The 18,014-nt window shown below is 44.6% G+C and overlaps 1 pseudogene; it reads left to right on the top strand.

Annotated features, from left to right (window-relative positions):
* The first annotated feature begins 9,779 nt into the window (after positions 1 to 9,779).
* Positions 9,780 to 11,118, top strand: LOC103628732 (uncharacterized; annotated as a pseudogene).
* The last annotated feature ends 6,896 nt before the right edge of the window (positions 11,119 to 18,014 follow it).

Genomic DNA, 18,014 nt, shown 5'->3' with positions numbered 1-18,014 from the left:
TTTGTCACAAAGCTGACAAAATGACATAGGATGCATGCTAAATATTTCTGCAGTGAAACCGCGATCAACCTCAGTGCATAAAACGTGAAACCGCGATCAACCTCAGTGCGTAAAACGGTCTTCTCTTTACCAAATTGAGCAACCTGCAATGAGCATATCAAGTTACCATCCACCAAAACAGAATAGGGTCTCCAAATAAAATCGTAGAGGACACCACTGATCTATGAATGCCTTGTTCCATAGTAAAATTAAGATCAAGCTAGTGTCTAAAGCGGTTAGAGTAAGTTTTCATAAAAAGTATGACATTAACTGTGAGAGCACCTAGAGGGGGGGGGGTGAATAGGTGATCCTGTAAAAGTTCAAAACTTAAGCCACAAAAAACTTGTTAAGGGTTAGCACAAGTATGGCCAAGTGGCTAGAGAGAACTCAAAACACGATAACCACAAGAAAGCAATCACAGAGTTGACACGGTGGTTATCCCGTGGTTCGGCCAAGTACAAAACTTGCCTACTCCACGTTGTGGCGTCCCAACGGACGAGAGTTGCACTCAACTCCTCTCAAGTGATCCAATGATCAACTTGAATACCACGGTGTTTTTCTTTCCTTTGATCTTTTCCCGTTTGCGAGGAATCTCCACAACTTGGAGTCTCTCGCCCTTACAATTGAGTTCACAAAGAAATACGGAGTAAGGTGGGAATGAGCAACGCACACAAGACTCGAAAATCAGAGCAACAACATGCACACAAGTCGCAACAAGAGCTCGCAACGCAACACAAAGAGTTCACAACTCCACAAGAGCTCTATATGCTATCACAATGAACGAATGCGTGAGATTGATGTCTTGGTGCTTAGAAGAGTTGTTGGAATGCTTGGTGTTCTCCTCCATGCGCCTAGGGGTCCCTTTTATAGCCCCAAGGCAGCTAGGAGCCGTTGAGAACACATCTGGAAGGCTATCCTTGCCTTCTGTCGTCGGGCGCACCGGACAGTCCGGTGCACACCGGACACTGTCCGGTGCCCGATTTCTTTCCTTAACAGGCGAAGCCGACCGTTGCCGACCGTTGCAGATCTGGCGCACCGGACAGTCCGGTGCACACCGGACAGTCCGGTGCTTCCTTCCGACCGTTGGCTCGGCCACGTGTCGCGCGCCGATCGCGCGGCCGACCGTTGGCCCGGCCGACCGTTGGCTCACCGGACAGTCCGGTGCACACCGGACAGTCCGGTGAATTTTAGCCGAAGTCGCCGGAGAAAAACCCGAGAGCGGCCTCTTCGGCCGAGGCAGCCTGGCGCACCGGACACTGTCCGGTGCACCACCGGACACTGTCCGGTGCCCCAGACCGAAGTAGCCCCTTGGCTGTACACAGCCAAGTCTTCTCTTCTCTTCTTCTATCTGTTTCTAACACTTAGACAAATATATTAGTACACAAAACCAATGTACTAAGGCTTAGAAACATACCTTAACTTGTGATTTGCACTTTGTTCATCCTTGGGCATATTTTCACATTTAAGCACTTGTGTTTGCACTCAATCACCAAAATACTTAGAAATGGCCCAAAGGCACATTTCCCTTTCAATCTCCCCCTTTTTGGTGATTTATGCCAACACAACATAAAGCAACTAGAACAAGTGCAAAATCACTTCAAATAAAAACTAACTTTGAGTTTTATTCAATTTTGGCATATATGGATCATCCTTTGCCACCACTTGGTTTGTTTTTGCAAATCAAACTCAAATCTCTATCTCTAAGTCAAACACACATGTTGAAGCATAAAGAGAGTCATTCCAAAAGAGATTGATCAAAGATTTCAAAAACTCCCCCTATTTCCCATAATCAATACTTCTCCCCACAAGAAACCAACTTTGACAATAGAGACAATAAGAGACAATAAAAGCTTTTGACAAAACAAAAACTCTATTCTACTATTTTCAAAATCTCTCAAGTGGTAGCTGATCCATTTATCACTTTGGCCTTTATTTTCTCCCCCTTTGGCATCAAGCACCAAAACGGGATCAATCTTGGCCCTTTTAACCCCATTGCCTCACCAAAGTCTTCAATTAAGAGCAAATGGCAATAAGATTTCATGAGATGAACTTGGAATTAGTTACCCTCTCATCGGAGTGCAGTGGAAGTCTTTCATGGTCCAAGTCCACCTTTTCCCTTTCAATCCTCCTTCGAGACTCAATCAAGCAAACTCAAGCAAATGGTTAGTCTCAAAGGGTCAAGTTGTAACACATCTCCCCCTAAACATGTGCATCACTTTGCAACGGACTTGTGAGGTCCAGGGAGTGTTGGTACAACTTGAGCACCACAATAAGCAACAAAATGCAGAATGAACCTGATCAAATGCATAAACACATGTATGCTACAATTCAATCCAAGTTCCGCGAATCTAAGACATTTAGCTCACTACGCAGCCTGCAAAAGGTCTTCTCATCTAGAGGCTTGGTAAAGATATCGGCTAGCTGGTTCTCGGTGCTAACATGAAACACTTCGATATCTCCCTTTTGCTGGTGGTCTCTCAAAAAGTGATGCCGGATGTCTATGTGCTTTGTGCGGCTGTGTTCAACAGGATTTTCCGCCATGCGGATAGCACTCTCATTATCACATAGGAGTGGGACTTTGCTCAGATTGTAGCCAAAGTCCCTGAGGGTTTGCCTCATCCAAAGTAGTTGCGCGCAACACTGTCCTGCGGCAACATACTCGGCCTCAGCGGTGGATAGGGCAACGGATGTTTGTTTCTTAGAGTTCCATGACACCAGGGACCTTCCTAAGAATTGGCACGTCCCCGATGTACTCTTCCTATCGACCTTACATCCAGCATAGTCGGAGTCTGAGTATCCAACTAAGTCAAAGGTAGACCCCTTTGGATACCAGAGCCCGAAGTAAGGCGTAGCAACTAAATATCTAAGAATTCGCTTCACCGCCACTAAGTGACATTCCTTAGGATCGGATTGAAATCTAGCACACATGCACACGCTAAGCATAATATCCGGTCTACTAGCACATAAGTAAAGCAAAGAACCTATCATTGACCGGTATGCTTTTTGATCAACGGACTTACCTCCTTTGTTGAGGTCGGTGTGTCCGTCGGTCCCCATTGGAGTCTTTGCGGGCTTGGCGTCCTTCATCCCAAACCGCTTTAGCAGATCTTGCGTGTACTTCGTTTGGGAGATGAAGGTGCCGTCCTTGAGTTGCTTCACTTGGAACCCAAGGAAGTAGTTCAATTCGCCCATCATCGACATCTCGAATTTCTGCGTCATCACCCTGCTAAACTCTTCACAAGACTTTTGGTTAGTAGAACCAAATATTATGTCATCAACATAAATTTGGCACACAAACAAATCACCATCACATGTCTTAGTAAAAAGAGTTGGATCGGCCTTCCCAACCTTGAAAGCATTAGCAAGTAAAAAGTCTCTAAGGCATTCATACCATGCTCTTGGGGCTTGCTTAAGTCCATAGAGCGCCTTAGAGAGCTTACACACATGGTCGGGGTACCGTTCATCCTCGAAGCCAGGGGGTTGCTCCACGTACACCTCCTCCTTGATTGGCCCGTTGAGGAAAGCGCTCTTCACATCCATTTGGAACAACCTGAAAGAATGGTGAGCGGCATATGCTAGCAAGATTCGAATTGACTCTAGCCTAGCCACAGGAGCAAAAGTCTCCTCAAAATCCAAACCTGCGACTTGGGCATAACCTTTTGCCACAAGTCGAGCCTTGTTTCTCGTCACCACCCCGTGCTCGTCCTGTTTGTTGCGGAACACCCACTTGGTTCCCACAACATTTTGCTTCGGACGAGGCACCAGTGTCCAAACTTCATTGCGCTTGAAGTTGTTTAACTCCTCTTGCATGGCCAACACCCAGTCCGGATCTAGCAAGGCCTCTTCTACCCTGAAAGGCTCAATAGAAGAGACAAAGGAGTAATGCTCACAAAAATTAACTAATCGAGATCGAGTAGTTACTCCCTTGCTAATGTCACCCAGAATTTGGTCGACGGGATGATCCCTTTGAATCATCGCTCGAACTTGGGTTGGAGGTGCCGGTTGCACTTCTTCCTCCATCACTTGATTATCTTGTGCTCCCCCTTGATCAAGCGCCTCCACTTGAGGTACCTGTTCGTCATCTTTGGTTGGGGGATGCACCATAGTTGAGGAAGAAGGTTGATCTCGTTCATCTTGTTCCTGTGGCCGTACTTCTCCAATCGCCATGGTCCGTATAGCGGCTGTCGGAACATCTTCTTCATCTACATCATCACAATCAACAACTTGCTCTCTTGGAGAGCCATTAGTCTCATCAAATACAACGTCACTAGAGACTTCAACCAAACCCGATGATTTGTTGAAGACTCTATACGCCTTTGTATTTGAGTCATAACCTAACAAAAACCCTTCTACAGCTTTGGGAGCAAACTTAGAATTTCTACCTTTCTTCACTAGAATGTAGCACTTGCTCCCAAATACACGAAAGTAAGATACATTGGGTTTGTTACCGGTTAGTAGCTCATACGACGTCTTCTTGAGGAGGCGATGAAGGTAGACCCTGTTGATGGCGTGGCAAGCCGTGTTCACAGCTTCCGTCCAAAAGCACTCGGGGGTCTTGAACTCTCCTAGCATCGTCCTCGCCATGTCGATGAGCGTCCTGTTCTTCCTCTCTACCACACCATTTTGCTGTGGTGTGTAGGGAGCGGAGAACTCGTGCTTGATCCCTTCCTCTTCAAGGAACTCCTCCACTTGAAGGTTCTTGAACTCGGACCCGTTGTCGCTTCTTATCTTTTTCACTTTGAGCTCAAACTCATTTTGAGCTCTCCTGAGGAAGCGTTTGAGAGTCCCTTGGGTTTCGGACTTATCCTGCAAAAAGAACACCCAAGTGAAGCGGGAAAAATCATCAACAATAACTAAACCATACTTACTCCCTCCTATGCTCAGATAGGCGACAGGTCCGAAGAGGTCCATATGCAGCAGCTCCAGGGGTCTTGAAGTGGTCATCACGTTCTTGCTGTGATGCGCTCCTCCCACTTGTTTACCTGCTTGACAAGCTGCACAAGGTCTATCTTTTTCGAAATGCACGTTAGTCAAACCTATCACGTGTTCTCCCTTTAGAAGCTTGTGAAGGTTCTTCATCCCCACATGTGCTAAGCGGCGATGCCACAGCCAGCCCATGCTGGTCTTAGCTATTAAGCATGTATCTAGACCGGCCTCTTCTTTTGCAAAATCAACTAAATAAAGTTTGCCGTCTAATACACCCTTAAAAGCTAGTGAACCATCACTTCTTCTAAAGACAGACACATCTACATTTGTAAATAGACAGTTATACCCCATATGACATAATTGACTAACAGATAGCAAATTATATCCAAGACTCTCTACTAAAAATACATTAGAGATAGAATGCTCATTAGAAATTGCAATTTTACCTAACCCTTTTACCTTGCCTTGATTCCCATCACCGAATATAATTGAATCCTGGGAATCCTTATTCTTGACGTAGGAAGTGAACATCTTCTTCTCCCCCGTCATATGGTTTGTGCATCCGCTGTCGATAATCCAGCTTGAACCCCCGGATGCATAAACCTGCAAGGCAAATTTAGGCTTGGGACTTAGGTACCCAACTCTTGTTGGGTCCTACAAGGTTAGTCACAATTTCCTTAGGGACCCAAATGCAAGTTTTATCACCTTTGCATTTTGCCCCTAACTTCCTAGCAATTACTTTTCTATCCTTTCTACAAATTGCAAATGAAGCATTCAAAGCACAATAAATTGTAGAAGGTTCATTCACTACTTTCCTAGGAGCATGAACAACATTCCTTCTAGGCACATGATGAATAGCATTTCTTTTAGGAACAACATTTCTCCTAGTAACATTTCTATCATACACATAAGAGGAACTAGGAGCAAACATGGCATGAGAATCATAAACATATGAATCAAAAGCATCATGACTTACATTTCTAGTTTGTCTTCTATCATGATACAAAAATGCATGGTTCCTTTTAGCACTAGTAGCCATAGGGGTCTTCCCTTTCTCCTTGGCGGGAATGGGAGCCTTATGGCTTGTTAAGTTCTTGGCTTCCCTCTTGAAGCCAAGTCCATCCTTAATTGAGGGGTGTCTACCAACCGTGTAGGCATCCCTAGCAAATTTCAGTTTTTCAAAATCACTTTTGCTAGTCTTAAGTTGAGCATTAAGACTAGCCACTTCATCACTCAATTTTGAAATGGAAACTAAGTGTTCACTACAGACATTAATATCAACATCCTTACACCTAGTACAAACTTCAACATGTTCTACACAAGAATTGGATTTATTTGCTACTTCTAATTTAGCATTTAAATCATTGTTTACACTTTTCAAAGTAGAAATGGTTTCATGACAAGTAGATAGTTCAAAAGAAAGCATTTCATTTCTTTTAACTTCTAAAGCATAGGATTTTTGTGCCTCAACAAATTTATCATGCTCTTCATACAACAAATCCTCTTGCTTTTCTAAAAGTATATTCTTTTCATTCAAGGCATCAATTAATTCATTAATTTTGTCTATCTTAGATCTATCTAAGCCCTTGAACAAACATGAATAATCTACTTCATCCTCATCACTAGATTCGTCCTCACTTGAAGAAGCATAGGTAGAGTTGCGAGTACATACCTTCTTCTCCCTTGCCATAAGGCATGTGTGACGCTCGTTGGGGAAGAGGGTTGATTTGTTGAAGGCGGTGGCGGCGAGTCCTTCATTGTCGGAGTCGGACGAGGAGCAATCCGAGTCCCACTCCTTGCCTAGATGCGCCTCGCCCTTTGCCTTCTTATAATGCTTCTTCTTTTCCCTCTTGTTTCCCTTTTCCTGGTCACTTTCATTATCAGGACAGTTAGCAATAAAATGACCAAGCTTACCGCATTTGAAGCATGATCGCTTCCCCTTGGTCTTAGTCTTGCTCGGCTGTCCATTGCGACCCTTTAGCACCGTCTTGAAGCGCTTAATGATGAGAGCCATTTCTTCATCATTAAGCCCGGCCGCCTCAATTTGCGCCACCTTGCTTGGTAGTGCCTCCTTGCTCCTCGATGCCTTGAGAGCAATGGGTTGAGGCTCGTGGATTGGACCGTTCAACGCGTCATCGACGTACCTTGCCTCCTTGATCATCATCCGCCCGCTTACAAATTTTCCAAGAATTTCTTCGGGCGACATTTTGGTGTACCTGGGATTCTCACGAATATTATTCACCAAATGAGGATCAAGAACAGTAAAGGACCTTAGCATTAGGCGGACGACGTCGTGGTCCGTCCATCGCGTGCTTCCATAGCTCCTTATCTTGTTGACAAGGGTCTTGAGCCGGTTGTAAGTTTGAGTTGGCTCTTCTCCCCTTATCATGGCGAATCGTCCAAGCTCGCCCTCCACCAACTCCATCTTGGTGAGCATGGTGATGTCGTTCCCCTCGTGAGAGATCTTGAGGGTGTCCCATATCTGCTTGGCATTGTCCAAGCCGCTCACCTTATTGTACTCTTCCCTGCACAAAGATGCTAAGAGAACAGTAGTAGCTTGTGCATTTTTATGAATTTGTTCATTGATAAACATAGGGCTATCCGAGCTATCAAATTTCATTCCATTTTCTACAATCTCCCATATGCTTGGATGGAGGGAGAATAAATGACTACGCATTTTGTGACTCCAAAATCCGTAGTCCTCCCCATCAAAATGTGGAGGTTTACCAAGAGGAATGGAAAGCAAATGCGAATTCGAACTATGTGGAATACGAGAATAATCAAATGAGAAGTTCGAATTAACCGTCTTCCTGTAGTCGTTGTCGTCGTCCTTTTGGGAAGAAGAGGACTCATCGCTGTCGTAGTAGACGATCTCCTTGATGCGTCTTGTCTTCTTCTTCTTCCCATCTTTTCGCTTGTGGCCCGAGCCCGAGTTGTTGGACTTGTCATCCCTTGGCTCGTTGACGAAGGACTCCTTTTCCTTGTCGTTGATCACAATTCCCTTCCCCTTAGGATCCATCTCTTCGGGCGGTTAGTCCCTTTCTTGAAGAGAACGGCTCCGATACCAATTGAGAGCACCTAGAGGGGGGGGGGTGAATAGGTGATCCTGTAAAAGTTCAAAACTTAAGCCACAAAAAACTTGTTAAGGGTTAGCACAAGTATGGCCAAGTGGCTAGAGAGAACTCAAAACACGATAACCACAAGAAAGCAATCACAGAGTTGACACGGTGGTTATCCCGTGGTTCGGCCAAGTACAAAACTTGCCTACTCCACGTTGTGGCGTCCCAACGGACGAGAGTTGCACTCAACTCCTCTCAAGTGATCCAATGATCAACTTGAATACCACGGTGTTTTTCTTTCCTTTGATCTTTTCCCGTTTGCGAGGAATCTCCACAACTTGGAGTCTCTCGCCCTTACAATTGAGTTCACAAAGAAATACAGAGTAAGGTGGGAATGAGCAACGCACACAAGACTCGAAAATCAGAGCAACAACACGCACACAAGTCGCAACAAGAGCTCGCAACGCAACACAAAGAGTTCACAACTCCACAAGAGCTCTATATGCTATCACAATGAACGAATGCGTGAGATTGATGTCTTGGTGCTTAGAAGAGTTGTTGGAATGCTTGGTGTTCTCCTCCATGCGCCTAGGGGTCCCTTTTATAGCCCCAAGGCAGCTAGGAGCCGTTGAGAACACATCTGGAAGGCTATCCTTGCCTTCTGTCGTCGGGCGCACCGGACAGTCCGGTGCACACCGGACACTGTCCGGTGCCCGATTTCTTTCCTTAACAGGCGAAGCCGACCGTTGCCGACCGTTGCAGATCTGGCGCACCGGACAGTCCGGTGCACACTGGACAGTCCGGTGCTTCCTTCCGACCGTTGGCTCGGCCACGTGTCGCGCGCCGATCGCGCGGCCGACCGTTGGCCCGGCCGACCGTTGGCTCACCGGACAGTCCGGTGCACACCGGACAGTCCGGTGAATTTTAGCCGAAGTCGCCGGAGAAAAACCCGAGAGCGGCCTCTTCGGCCGAGGCAGCCTGGCGCACCGGACACTGTCCGGTGCACCACCGGACACTGTCCGGTGCACCACCGGACAGTCCGGTGCCCCAGACCGAAGCAGCCCCTTGGTTGTACACAGCCAAGTCTTCTCTTCTCTTCTTCTATCTGTTTCTAACACTTAGACAAATATATTAGTACACAAAACCAATGTACTAAGGCTTAGAAACATACCTTAACTTGTGATTTGCACTTTGTTCATCCTTGGGCATATTTTCACATTTAAGCACTTGTGTTTGCACTCAATCACCAAAATACTTAGAAATGGCCCAAAGGCACATTTCCCTTTCAAACTGCAATGCTCAAAATCATGTTATATTATTTTAAGGCTCACCAAAAGGGCATGTGTAATACAACACTAAACAGAAGACAAAAGTAATAAGGATAGCTTAAATGTGAATGTAGCATTGAATTGGCAATGGATTAACAGGCGACGAAGACATGATACTGATCTCAGGATAAAGAGTGGCAACTCTTTCGGTGGCCATGCATAAAAACCAGAGGTAGATTATATATCGAAATGATCAATTCTAAGGTGTTTAGCAATACAATCCTACTTCTATTGTTTTCAGATCTTAGGAAGTCGTCTGCCAGTTGAAACAGAATGGGAGTCTGGGCACCAGAGATCTTTACACTATCAACAAAAGCCTCATAACCTAAGCTGATTAGAACATTGCAACAAACAAAAAAATTCTCCCTCCCCACCATTCTGAAGGCCAAGTATTTACCAAACAAATCATCTCGGACTACTACTCACAATGGACCAAGGTCTGTCTTCCAACCACATAAACATGGTGATTGTACATTTCTCCAGGTAAGCATCACAGGCGAAAAATTCAGAAACTGTGTAATTTGTTGAAGAATATGGAGAAGAAGCATAAAATTCAGAAGCTGTGTAATTTGTTGAATAATATGGAGAAGAAGCATGTTAAATTAGGTTTATTAGTAAAGCATACCTGTTTTTGGATAGAAATTGCTGGTTGTATAAATTGACTCCTAAAAATTCCAAGAAGTAAGGTGCCGTTTGATTCATAAATTGACTCCTAAATGAGGTCGATTAGCGAGCTGCAAAAACACAATTAGAATTAGTATGTATCTGCAACATTTAATATATATATGTGAAGGTATATACATTAGGAAGGATGGCTGGTGTAGTAATGAGGTTTGAATAAGCAAGCCATGAAAATGTGTTAGCTAAAAATTATCTTTTGGGGTATTCGACCGAGCAAGTTTCGCGTAGGGCCCATATGAGTCAACCTTGCTTTACAATTTAAATAGATGTGCTGCAGACCTGCAGTATAGCTATGCAAATATGTTAGCCAAAAAAATTGGGATATTCGATCAACATGGTTCCACATGAGCCTACCCTGCTTTACAATCTAAACAAATTTGTTACAGTGTCGTTTGCAGCAAGCAAGCTATGCGAATGTGATAACCCAAAAAATCAGTTAGACATTCGATCGAGCAACCTGTGTGCATGGTCCACACCAGCCAACCTTTCTTCCCATAACCGTTAATGGAGATCAGATCCCTGTGGTGAAGGTCGTACACCGCAATAGTGCATCCGCGCTAAGTAGAGCAGCGCGAGCAGATGGATGTGGGCGTGGACATGAGTATTGCAAAAGAATGGGGGGAGGCAGGGAATCCAAAAGCTATAGGAAGGCAGCACCGACGGACACCACGTCTGCGCGATGACGCAAGAGATGAAAATGTTAGTGCGAGGTGCGAAGTGGAGAACTACGATATACAAGAAGCTCCTACTGATGCAATCCTCTTGGAGCTAGCCGCATGCGTGCTGACCTCTATGCTACATCACAGAAGTGAAGATGTGGATGGGGAGATGGAATAGAAGGGGCCTACTTGATGTGTCGTCATACAGATGATCAGAACACGGAAGCGAAGTGAGGATGCAGGGGAGGGATGTGGGTGAGCACCGGCTTCAGGCGCGTGTCGTCGGCGAGGGCCAGTCGCTTGAACATCTGTTCCAGGGCATTCATCCTCTTTGCGTCCATCTGCTTTGCGGCGGCGACGCCCGCGGAGGATCACCCTTGTCCGGCAAAGCCGCCACCTCGGTCTCCAACGCCGGTAAGGTGGTAAGTAGCACCATCGCTACTCTTTGTGGCGAGCGCGGCAGCGGGAGCCACCGCGAGCCATGACATAGGGGCGCCAAGGAGGGAGAGGATGCGGCGTGGGCAAGCGTGGGGAGAGCAGCAGGGCGTTCTCGCGGAGTTGCGGCCATGGCGGGTGGCGGCAAGGGAGAGCGCGAGGAGAGGAATTTGGAGTGGGAAGAAGCGCCTGGAAGAATCCGGTTGTGCGGAGATGCAGACTTTTTTAATTGGTGTGGACTGGAGGCAGCAGACAGTTGTTGCGTGGAGCGGGCTCGTGTTCACTGGATCCAAATCATACGGCTGATGTTAGAATGGATGACGTGGACGCATATCAGACTGCGTTTCCTTCCGGATTTAATAATAAGGAAATAACTAGTAAATGCCGCGCGCCCTGCGCGCGATATCCAAACTATATCTATAACTTTTGTATAATTGTAATAGTGAATGAAGAATAAGATCATGTAAAGAAAATTGTGGGAAGTGATAACAGTGTTTATGGACATTAATGTGACCACAATGAAGTTTTATGGTTCAGCAGATTAAAAAGTGGACATGTATATACATGAAAAAGAACTTGTTACGCTTATATATGTTTGATGCGCATAGCTGCCATTATACAGAATATATTGTCTACATATTAGATAAAAGCTGCTAGAAGCGTCAGTTCTTACGTGTACATATGTTATTATACATAAGCCCTGTTTGGCACAGCTGCTGCTTGTTGAAAAAGCAGCTTATCTAATAAGCTGGTGAAAAGCAGCTTCTGCTTGTTGGCTGCTTTTAGTTCATTTTGAGAAGCAGCTGAACTAATAAGCTGCTGCAGAAGCTGTCTGTTTGGCAGAACTTCTGCTTAAATTTGTGAAGAAGCTGAAAATAAGTTGTGCCAAACAGGGCCATAATTCATTTCTGCTATATTACATGAACATGTCATAGTCATTAGTTTCAGGTGACGGCAAAAGGACCAGCAAAGTTGTTTCCAATGGTAAGTGTGGACAGTTTTGTCCTGTAAAAAGTAACAAAAAATTATAAGAACATGATAATTCTGTAAGGGTTTTGTATAGTTGTAGAAAATAACAGTAGAAAGCAGTAGAAGTCACCTTAGTCATTTTTAAGGCGGTGTTTCAGAAGTGGAGGTGCCTGCTGTTTCCAATATCTTTTTGGGCCTATGATGTATAATTATTTTAATGAGGGAATGTGGTAGGTGGGAATACTTATCATAGGATAAAAAGATGTAGCAACATTTAGGGAGCAAAGATGTAGTAAAACCTTTTTGTGGGTGATTGTACTGTATTGGTTAGGAGTTGAGGATCAGTAGATACCAAATCTTCTGTATCCTGCAATTTTTTTCGGTAACAGTTAAACTATGGTTGTGTATAGCTATGTTCGAGGGTAATAAAGCGTACCTTATGTGGAGCATCAACATTCTTTTTTGAGTTTTTTTGCTACCGGTTTGCATTAAATGGTTTTGTAATAAAAGATAAGTGTCATTAAATAGGAATCATTTGTTGAAATAGGTAGTAACGAGATGAAAATTATGTTGACAGAAATATGTTTACCTAGTGTTTTCTTCGTTTGAAAATGTCAATGATTTGATAACCTGCATAGTAAATTAGTGGAGGTAAGTAACAAATGGATTAGAGAGCTATAGATTAAAGGAAATGTAAGCAATGTTGCGTGGATATAATTCTTACATGGGAACGTTCAAATGTAGAAGTCTCCTTAGTGTTGTTTGATGGTGAGTGTTCTAGGTAGGGAATAAAGGAGCATTTTGTTGGAGTAGATGGTGTTGTTTCTTCCTTGTCCAAAAGAAGTTTAGGCAATGATTTTTGTCGACCATGTGATTCAAGGATAGACAGTGGTTGAAATACTTTTTTGTCAGTATGAAATGAATACTTTGTGAGAGTCACCGCGAATGTGTATTTTGTGGAAATAATCACGGTGATATCAGTAGGGATTGTATGAGCATTGGAAGCAGATATGTTTTTAAGAAGAGTTTCACAAGGTTTTCCAACAATTTGTTTTGCAACATTTTCAAAACGTAACATTTCAGCTGTTGTTGTGTCATCTGAGGCGAGAAAACCCAACTTATATCTGCAATTGGAAATTATTGGAATATTGACATGTGGAATGATAGCAAGGATTTTTTTAAAAAAAAATTGAATAAGCTGTAGGATTTACTTGAATTTGTGTCCTGTCCAGTTACAGTCAGAGCAGCGATACCCGGTGGAGTCGACATCTGTTGTTTTGCCACATTTAGCGCATGAAGGAAACCACCAATTGATGTTGTTGGGAAATCCAGTGATAGTAACAGTGCATTGGAAGTGTTCTTTCTGCAGGAACCAATGATATATTAGAGTATATCTGATATCTGTTAGAATAGTTTACTTGTAAATAGGTTAGAGGGTGATATACCACAAAAATATATGGATCGAATGCTAGCAATTCTTCAAGAGTTTTATGTTGCAGGACATGGGTTTGATTTGGTTTTGCTGGGTATTCCAATGTTTTTGGTAGTTCCAAATCAATCTTTTGATTGGTGAATCTGAGTATTAGGAACACCGAAACATAGTTATCTAACTATTAGTTTTAGTGTTCCAAAGAACAGGAAGTGGCACCTATTAAATGAAGTATGGATTAATGATTTGTTTGTTATATGTACCTGGAATAATAGGTTGTAGCTTCCTGAATATCTGGGTTGAAATACCAGTGACATGCAGTTCCACCACTGAGATAGGTTTCACCTGGCATAATTGAGAGCACCTAGAGGGGGGGTGAATAGGTGATCCTGTAAAACTTAAACTTATAGCCACCAAAAACTTGATTAGAGTGTTAGCACAGTAATTGCCAAGTGGCTAGAGAAGAGTCTCGACACAACACAACAACCACACAGATATCAATCACAGAGATGGCACAGTGGTTATCCCGTGGTTCGGCCAAGACCAAAGCTTGCCTACTCCACGTTGTGGCGTCCCAACGGACGAGGGTTGCAATCAACCCCTCTCAAGCGGTCCAAAGACCAACTTGAATACCACGGTGTTGCTTTGCTTTTCTTAATCCCGTTTGCGAGGAATCTCCACAACTTGGAGCCTCTCGCCCTTACAAAAGATGTTCACAAAGAAGCACGGAGCAAGGGAGGGATTAGCAACGCACACAAGACACAAAAATCAGAGTGTCAACACGCACACAAGTCGCAACAAGAGCTCGCAACACAACCAATGAGTTCACAACTCAACTAGAGCTCTATATGCTATCACAATGAAACAAATGCGCGGAATCGAGGTCTTTGTGCTTAGGAATGTTGTAAGAATGCTTGGTGTCCTCCTCCATGCGCCTAGGGGTCCCTTTTATAGCCCCAAGGCAGCTAGGAGCCGTTGAGAACATTCTAGGAAGGCAGATCTTGCCTTCTGTCGACTGGCGCACCGGACAGTCCGGTGCACACCGGACACTGTCCGGTGCACACCGGACACTGTCCGGTGCCCGATTTCCTTCCAAAAATGGCGCAGTCGACCGTTGCCGGCCAGAGAGCCGTTGGCGCACCGGACATGTCCGGTGCACACCGGACAGTCCGGTGCCCCCTTCTAGCCGTTGGCTCGGCCACGTGTCCCGCGCAGATCGCGCGACCGACCGTTGGCCCGGCCGACCGTTGGCTCACCGGACAGTCCGGTGCACACCGGACAGTCCGGTGCACACCGGACAGTCCGGTGAATTATAGCCGTACGTCGCCGGTGAATTCCTGAGAGCAGCCACTTCGCTCAAGCCAGCCTGGCGCACCGGACACTGTCCGGTGCACCACCGGACAGTCCGGTGCTCCCAGACTGAGCAGAGTCTTGGCTGCTCGAGCCAAGACATTTCCAATCAGATTTTCCTGTTTCCAGCACTTAGACACAATACATTAGTCCATAAAACAATGTACTAAGTCTGAGAAACATACCTTTATTCTTGATTTGTACTTTGTCCACCTTTTTATACTAAGGCACTTGTGTTGGACACTAAATCACCAAAATACTTAGAAATGGCCCAAGGGCACATTTCCCTTTCAATCTCCCCCTTTTTGGTGATTTATGCCAACACAACATAAAGCAAGTAGAACAAGTGCAAAATCAAATCAAACAGGAACTCAAAAATTGTTTTGGTTCACTTTTGGCATATATGGATCATTCTTTACCACCACTTGGTTTGTTTTTGCAAATCAAACTCAAATTTCTATCTCTAAGTCAAACACACATGTTAAAGCATAAAGAGAGTCATTCCAAGAGTATTTGATTCAAGATTTCAAAAACTCCCCCTTTTTCCCATAATTAACATTTCTCCCCACAAGAAGCCAACTTTTGACAAGAGAGACAATAAAAGAGTTTTGTCAAAACAAAAAGCTCTATTCTACTATTTTCAAAATCTCTCAAGTGGTAGCTGATCCATTTATCGCTTTGGCCTTTATTTTCTCCCCCTTTGGCATCAAGCACCAAAACGGGATCAATCTTGGCCCTTTAACCCCATTGCCTCACCAAAATCTTCAATTAAGAGCAAATAGGCAATAAGAGTTTAAATGTGAACTTGGAAAAGTTACTCTTTTCATCGGAGTGCAGTGGAAGTCTTGTATGATCCAAGTCCACTTTTTCCCTTTCAATTCTCCTTCGAGACTAAATCAAGCAAACTCAAGCATATGGTTAGTCTCAAAGGGTCAAGTTGTAACACATCTCCCCCTAAATATGTGCATGACTTGCACAAGAACTTGTGAGGTCCGGGGAGTGCTTGTACAACTTGAGCACCATAATAAGCAGCTAAATTCAGAATGAACATGATCAAAGGCATAAACACATGTATGCTACAATTCAATCCAAGTTCCGCGAATCTAAGACATTTAGCTCACTACGCAGCCTGCAAAAGGTCTTCTCATCTAGAGGCTTGGTAAAGATATCGGCTAGCTGGTTCTCGGAGCTAACATGAAACACTTCGATATCTCCCTTTTGCTGGTGGTCTCTCAGAAAGTGATGCCGGATGTCAATGTGCTTTGTGCGGCTGTGCTCAACAGGATTTTCCGCCATGCGGATAGCACTCTCATTATCACATAGGAGTGGGACTTTGCTCAGATTGTAGCCAAAGTCCCTGAGGGTTTGCCTCATCCAAAGTAGTTGCGCGCAACACTGTCCTGTGGCAACATACTCGGCCTCAGCGGTGGATAGGGCAACGGAGGTTTGTTTCTTAGAATTCCATGACACCAGGGACCTTCCTAAGAATTGGCACGTCCCCGATGTGCTCTTCCTATCGACCTTACATCCAGCATAGTCGGAATCTGAATATCCAATCAAGTCAAAGGTAGACCCCTTTGGATACCAGAGCCCGAAGCAAGGCGTAGCAACTAAATATCTAAGGATTCGCTTCACTGCCACTAAGTGACACTCCTTAGGATCAGATTGAAATCTAGCACACATGCATACGCTTAGCATAATATCCGGTCTACTAGCACATAAATAAAGTAAAGACCCTATCATTGACCGGTATGCTTTTTGATCAACGGACTTACCTCCTTTGTTGAGGTCGGTGTGTCCATCGGTTCCCATCGGAGTCTTTGCGGGCTTGGCGTCCTTCATCCCAAACCGCTTTAGCAAGTCTTGCGTGTACTTCGTTTGGGAGATGAAGGTGCCGTCCTTGAGTTGCTTCACTTGGAACCCAAGGAAGTAGTTCAACTCGCCCATCATCGACATCTCGAATTTCTGCGTCATCACCCTGCTAAACTCTTCACAAGACTTTTTATTAGTAGAACCAAATATTATGTCATCAACATAAATTTGGCACACAAAAAGTTCACCGTCACAAGTCTTAGTGAAAAGAGTTGGATCGGCTTTCCCAACCTTGAAAGCATTAGCAATTAAGAAATCTCTAAGGCATTCATACCATGCTCTTGGGGCTTGCTTAAGTCCATAGAGCGCCTTAGAGAGCTTACATACGTGGTCAGGGTATCGTTCATCCTCGAAGCCAGGGGGTTGCTCTACGTACACCTCCTCCTTGATTGGATCGTTGAGGAAAGCGCTCTTCACATCCATTTGGAACAACCTGAAAGAATGGTGAGCGGCATATGCTAGCAAAATACGAATGGACTCTAGCCTAGCCACAGGAGCAAACGTCTCCTCAAAGTCCAAACCTGCGACTTGGGCATAACCTTTTGCCACAAGTCGAGCCTTGTTCCTTGTTACCACTCCGTGCTCGTCTTGTTTGTTGCGGAACACCCACTTGGTTCCCACAACATTTTGCTTAGGACGAGGCACCAGCGTCCAAACTTCATTCCTCTTGAAGTTGTTGAGCTCCTCTTGCATGGCCAACACCCAGTCCGGATCTAGCAAGGCCTCTTCTACCCTGAAAGGCTCAATAGAAGAGACAAAGGAGTAATGCTCACAAAAATTAACTAATCGAGACCGAGTAGTTACTCCCTTGCTTATGTCACCCAAAATCTGGTCGACGGGATGATCCCTTTGAATCATTGCTCGGACTTGGGTTGGAGGTGCCGGTTGTGCTTCTTCCTCCATTACTTGATCATCTTGTGCTCCCCCTTGATCACACGTCTCCTGTTGATGAACCTGTTCGTCGACTTGAGTTGGGGGATACACCATTGTTGAGGAAGAGGGTTGATCTTGCTCTATTTGTTCCTGAGGTCGTACATCACCAATCACCATGGTTCGTATAGCGGCCGTCGGAACATCTTCTTCATCTACATCATCAAGATCAACAACTTGCTCTCTTGGAGAGCCATTAGTCTCATCAAATACAACATCGCTAGAGACTTCAACCAAACCTGATGATTTGTTGAAGACCCTATACGCCTTTGTATTTGAGTCATAACCTAGCAAAAACCCTTCTACAGCTTTGGGAGCAAATTTGGAATTTCTACCC

Source organism: Zea mays, chromosome 5 (genome assembly GCF_902167145.1).
Source record: "Zea mays cultivar B73 chromosome 5, Zm-B73-REFERENCE-NAM-5.0, whole genome shotgun sequence".
Taxonomy (NCBI): domain Eukaryota; kingdom Viridiplantae; phylum Streptophyta; class Magnoliopsida; order Poales; family Poaceae; genus Zea; species Zea mays.
The sequence above is the reverse complement of the archived record's forward strand: the minus strand, read 5'-3'. Positions and strand labels throughout refer to the sequence as shown.